General features: G+C 48.2%; 1 long non-coding RNA gene across 2 annotated transcripts in view; it reads left to right on the top strand.

Moving 5' to 3' along the window:
- Nucleotides 1-1,693, top strand: part of LOC111445445 — a 4,333-nt gene extending 2,640 nt beyond the window's left edge. Inside the window, exons 2-3 of one of the 2 annotated variants that reach the window (XR_002710858.1) lie at nt 27-105; nt 1,619-1,693. This is a non-coding gene — a long non-coding RNA (uncharacterized LOC111445445). Of the gene's footprint in view, nt 1-26; nt 106-1,099; nt 1,318-1,618 lie in introns of those variants that run through there. The other variant, XR_002710857.1, reaches the window with a different exon arrangement.
- The last annotated feature ends 4,184 nt before the right edge of the window (nt 1,694-5,877 follow it).

Raw genomic sequence — 5,877 nt, forward strand, 5'->3', positions numbered from 1 at the left:
TTCTAATACTGTTTTTACGTGGATAGGGACTTAATTTAGAGAAATCAGTAGTGTTGGACACCTCACGGGCAAAGAAACGCTAGCGAAGGGGCACGCGTCAACCAGGTAAGTCACCACCCGGTATTTAGGAAGAAATACTTGTAGAGTTCGCTTGGAATTGTATGTATGCATGTTAGTAATTTTGCCTTAAATTAGCTCTCCATGAATGAGATTAATTAGATGGATTGTTACGATGTGTTGGGTGAATTATCTGAGTGTTGCTTGTATGCCTTAAGCTTCCGTTGTACGTATGCACGCGTTTAATTTATGTTAGAATTGTGTATGCCGGGTTTTGGGTGCTCGATGGACGAATTTGCCCCATTGAACGCGAACCTCGTGCTCTGGGTGCTTGATGGAGGTCATCGCCCCGTTGAGCCAGTATGCCTAGTTTGCATGAATTACATACTATGATGTTAGAAGAAATTGCATGCACCCTCTGTTAATTGCTAGGGCCCATTTCTATGATAAGATTAGGGAATTTCTTTTAGGAGCGATATGCCGCTCTAGACAGACTTAATTTTCCCCTAGAAACTTAGTGGTTTACCACGGTAAGAAAGTACCTAAGGGGGTTCATGGATTGCTAGCGTGAGAACGGTATCTATAGCTTCGTGGGAGGACCAAGGGTCCCTGATCAGTCCTTACTGTTCTTAGCCATTTCGCATGGGAAATGTGTCCCCACGTCGTACAGCCCATTAGCTGCATGGGAACGGGTTGGGTCGCGCCCCCCATAGGAGGACTATATGGGCGTAGGGGTATTCAGCACACCTCTAGGCTAGGTACCATGTAGTTCTAGATAGCCATGTAGAGGTAGCGCCTCATAGAGAGATACCGACCATATTAGCTTGGCATAAGGAACCTCTAGGTGACTAATGAAAGGACGATGAACCGGTGAAACCCAAGGGGCAAGCCCCAAGAGACTAAGGTTAGAACCCGATGTCCTAGAACCGAATTAGGAAACCGTGGGAGTTCTGCTAAATTAAGATGCGAAAAGAGCCTACAAGTAGGTGGCTTACTGAGTATAATTTTATACTCATCCTTGCTATGTTTTCTTTTTTTTCAGGGGCGCGAGGCGTCGGTCAAGAGTGGGCGTGATCTGAAGGGAATTGTCACAGAGGAATGGGTTGTCCCGGGGCGTCAGTCCAGTCTTAGTCATCATTTTTGTATTCGCATTCTTTTTAAATTTATTTTCCAAACGGTCTTGTGTTCTGTGTTTATCGTTCGAAAAACTTTATTGAAATTTGATGATTTTCGCTACTTCATATTTAAATCTCTTGTGCATCTGTGTCGTGTCGTTAGTCACTGTCCGTAGTAAAATATTGGGCTGTGACAAATTTGGTATCAGAGCCGTCAGGTTATAGGTCCTGTAGACATTTAGGGTAGAGAGTCGTGTCCTCTGTGACTTCGCTCGTCAATCACATGCCGCTCACTACCAGATGTTCTCACGCGACGGAAACATAGAGACAAAGGTTAAGTTAGTATTTATAGAGCATACCATGACTGACTAGGGCATTATATCGCACATTACCTAGGAGATGTGTTGTGGATGAATTGTGACCATAGTTCTTTGTTATCGTGGTAGATAATGGCACCAAAGAGACGCGAACCGTATGTAGGGCCAGGACCTAGAAGGGGAAGAAGAGAGGAAGTTCAGGACACCTCAGTTCCAATACCTGGAGAGGAACAACCTGAACTTCAGGAGGAGGTTGGGGATATGCCCCAAACTAGCGAGGGGACAGTACCACAGCCATCAAGATCAAAAAGACGCCGAATGAAGGCCAAGGCCCGAAGGCTGCTCGAGACACCCCCTACTACTCCCTTCTCCGAGGAGGCCCCATCGGATCCAACCCCGTGTACAGCAGTCCCACTAAACCAGACATTAGCCATGCCCTCAGCAGAGATGTTTCAGACGTTCATGATGACGTCGATGGAAAATCAGGCTCTGACGAACCAGATGATTCAGACCATGATGTCTAATCAGTCAACAGGGCAAGGGGGCAAGGATTCAGGGACTATGACTGTGGAGTCCCGCTACTTGAGAGATTTCCAGAGGCATAAACCGCCTTCCTTTGACGGAGGCAAGATGGATCCTATTGCCGCTGAGAATTGGCTAGAGGCCATAGAAACGGCCTTCCATTTTATGAACTGCCCACCAAAGTATGAAGTCCATTGTGGGACATATATGCTGAAAGGAGAAGCGCACTTCTGGTGGAAAGGTGCTCAGAAAACCATAGTACCACAAGGAGAGTTTATTACATGGTGTCAGTTTAAAGACGCATACCTCCACAAATACTACCCAATCACTTCCAGAGTGAAAATGCAGGCCACGTTCCTCGCATTGAAACAGGGAGACAGATCAGTGGGGGATTATGACTTGGAGTTCAATAGGCTGGCAAGGTTTTCTCCAGCCTATGTTAGTTCTGAGGAGTTGAAGGGCGAACGATTTATTGCTGGCCTGAGGGAAGAACTAAGGGGGAATGTGGCATCCCAGTCATCCTTTGTCTATACGAAAGCCCTTCAGGTGGCGACCCTGCTCGACTCGCCCCGTACCGACAAGCTTCAGTTGGGAATAGCACAATCATCCCACACTGCGGCCCAGGGAAAGGGGGCATACCCTAGCCACCCCAGAACTGGCAGACCACCCCGTGGCCGCACTGATAGGCGAGGGAGAGCCCCGGTACGGAACATGACTTTGTGCCCTAATTGTCGGCGTCCTCACACGGGGAATGCAGAGCAGGAACAGGCGCCTGCTACAGATGCGGTCAGGTAGGGCACTTTGCAGTGGATTGCCCTCAAAGAAACGATCAGCGTGTCAACCTGCCTGCAGTACAGCATCAGAGGGGCCAAGCCGGCCAACATCAGCAGGGGCGAGCTGTAGCCCATGCAACAACAGCCAGGGAAGCTGACCAGCCTGACGCGGTTGTCACAGGTACGCTACCCGTATTTGGTCATCTTGCATTAGTGTTGTTTGATTCGGGTTCGACGCATTCATTCGTATCTGAAGAGTTTGTAGAGCTAGCACAGCTAGAGAAAGAACTTTTAGAGATTACCCTATTAGTGTCTACCCCTGCTCACGAGCTGTTGCTAGCTACCCATAGGGTGAAGGGAGGTGGAGTAACGATAGCAGGGCGTGTCATCGAAGCTACACTGATAGTGTTAAAGATGCAAGACTTCGATGTCATCTTGGGTATGGATTGGCTAGGCGGGAATCGCGTTTTGATAGACTGCGAGACCCGAATAGTGACTCTCAGGCTCCCGTCAGGGGACATCTTTACCTACAAGGGAGCCACTTCCAAAGGTGTCCCGAGCGTCATAACCTCGCTAAGGGCTAAGAAGTTGATTCGTAGTGGCGCAATTGCATTCCTAGCCAGCGTGACCTTAGATAATAGTAACAAACAAAAAACCTCATCGGTACACATCGTCAGGGAGTTCGTAGATGTCTTTCCGGAGGATCTGCCGGGTTTGCCCCCAGCTAGGGAAGTCGATTTTGGGATCGATTTAGAACCAGGAACGGTGCCGATGTCCAAGGCACCTTACAGGATGGCACCTGCAGAACTCAGGGAATTGAAGGAACAGTTACAGGAGTTGTTGGATAAGGGTTTCATCCGACCCAGTGTATCACCCTGGGGAGCCCCTGTTCTGTTTGTCAAGAAGAAGGACGGGTCCATGCGGATGTGTATTGATTACAGGGAATTAAACAAGGTCACTATAAAGAATAAGTACCCTCTCCCGAGAATTGACGACCTTTTTGATCAGCTACAGGGAGCAACAGTTTTCTCCAAAATTGACCTAAGGTCGGGGTATCATCAGTTGAGGGTCAGGGAAGGGGATATACCCAAGACAGCCTTTAGAAGTCGTTATGGGCATTACGAGTTTCTCGTTATGTCTTTTGGCCTTACCAATGCACCAGCTGTTTTCATGGAACTAATGAACAGGGTGTTTAAGGAATTCTTAGACACCTTTGTCTTAGTGTTCATCGACGACATTTTGGTATACTCTAAGTCAGAGGCAGATCATGAAATACACCTCAGAAAAGTCTTGACAATACTGAGAGCTCAGCAGTTGTATGCTAAGTTCTCTAAGTGTGAGTTTTGGTTGTCTGAAGTTGCGTTTCTGGGTCACGTGGTGTCAAGCAAGGGGATCACAGTGGACCCAGCTAAGATAGAAGCAGTGATGAGGTGGCCACAGCCGACCACAGTTACAGAGGTGAGGAGTTTTCTTGGGCTAGCTGGTTATTACAGAAGGTTTGTTCAGGATTTCTCCAAAATTTCCTCGGCGCTGACTCAGCTAACCAAGAAGGGCAAGTCCTTTGCTTGGACTCCAGTCTGCGAACAGAGTTTCCAGGAACTCAAGAAGAGGTTGGTAACTGCACCAGTCCTTACGGTTCCAGATGGGTCAGGTAATCTCGTGGTGTACAGTGATGCATCAGGGAAAGGCTTGGGGTGTGTGCTCATGCAGAAAGGTAAGGTGATAGCGTATGCTTCTCGACAATTGAAAGAATATGAACGAAACTACCCCACGCATGATCTCGAGTTAGCAGCGGTAGTATTCGCTCTAAAAACATGGCGGCACTACCTGTATGGGGAAAAAGTACAAGTCTTCACTGATCATAAGAGCCTCAAGTACTTATTCACGCAGAAGGAGCTCAATATGAGACAGAGGCGATGGTTGGAGCTGGTAAAGGATTATGACATAGAGATTCTGTACCATCCAGGCAAAGCCAACGTGGTAGCTGATGCATTGAGCAGGAAGGCTGTGCATACTTCTGTGATGATCACCACACAGGAAAAACTACAAGATGAGATGAAGAGGGTTGGGATAGACGTGGTGATTAAAGGTGGTAATGTTCAGATAGCACAATTAACTATACAGCCTACCCTACGAAAGAAAGTTATCGACGCTCAGAGGTCTGATGAACACCTCAGTAAAGTGTGGAGTCAGATTGAGACAGAGAGGCCAGTAGGGTATTCTATCTCCTCAGACGGGGGTCTGCTATGGCAAAACCGCCTGTGCGTTCCCCGAGACGAGGGAATCTTAAAAGATATTATGACCGAAGCCCACGATACATCTTATGTGTTCCACCCTGGAAGTACAAAGATGTATCAGGATCTGAAGAGGTTTTACTGGTGGTCCGGAATGAAGAGGGACATAGCGGATTTCGTAAGCCGTTGCTTGACCTGCCAGCAGGTGAATGCCCCGAGGCAGCGCCCAGCGGGATTGCTACAGCCCCTGAGCGTCCCTCAGTGGAAATGGGAAGCAGTCTGTATGGATTTCATTTCGGGTTTGCCAAAGACAAAGCAGGGTTTCAACGTCGAATGGGTAATTGTAGACAGACTGACTAAGACAGCCCACTTCATTCCAGGAAAGTCCACATATCGAGTAGACCGGTGGGCTCAGTTATATATCAAGGAGATAGTACGCCTGCACGGGGTACCAGTGTCCATAGTATCAGACCGGGACACCTGGTTCACCTCTCAGTTCTGGAGGAGTCTTCAGAAGGCACTAGGAACTCAGTTGAGGTTCAGTACAGCATTCCATCCTCAAACGGACGGACAGACCGAAAGGCTGAATCAGGTTTTAGAGGACATGTTGCGAGCCTGCTCCTTAGATTTCGCTGGGTGTTGGGACGAACATCTGCCTTTAATGGAGTTTGCCTACAACAATAGTTATCAAGCGACCATTCAGATGGCCCCCTTCGAGGCATTGTATGGGCGTAGGTGTCGAACACCAGTGTTTTGGGAAGAGGTAGGCACGCAGCAACTAATGGGACCAGAGTTGGTCCAGGTCACCAACGCAGCGGTGCAGAAAATCAAACAGAGGATACTCACCGCACAGAGTCGA

The sequence above is a fragment of the Cucurbita moschata genome, unplaced genomic scaffold, assembly GCF_002738365.1.
Source record: "Cucurbita moschata cultivar Rifu unplaced genomic scaffold, Cmos_1.0 Cmo_Scf00007, whole genome shotgun sequence".
In the NCBI taxonomy this organism is placed as follows: Eukaryota; Viridiplantae; Streptophyta; class Magnoliopsida; order Cucurbitales; family Cucurbitaceae; genus Cucurbita; species Cucurbita moschata.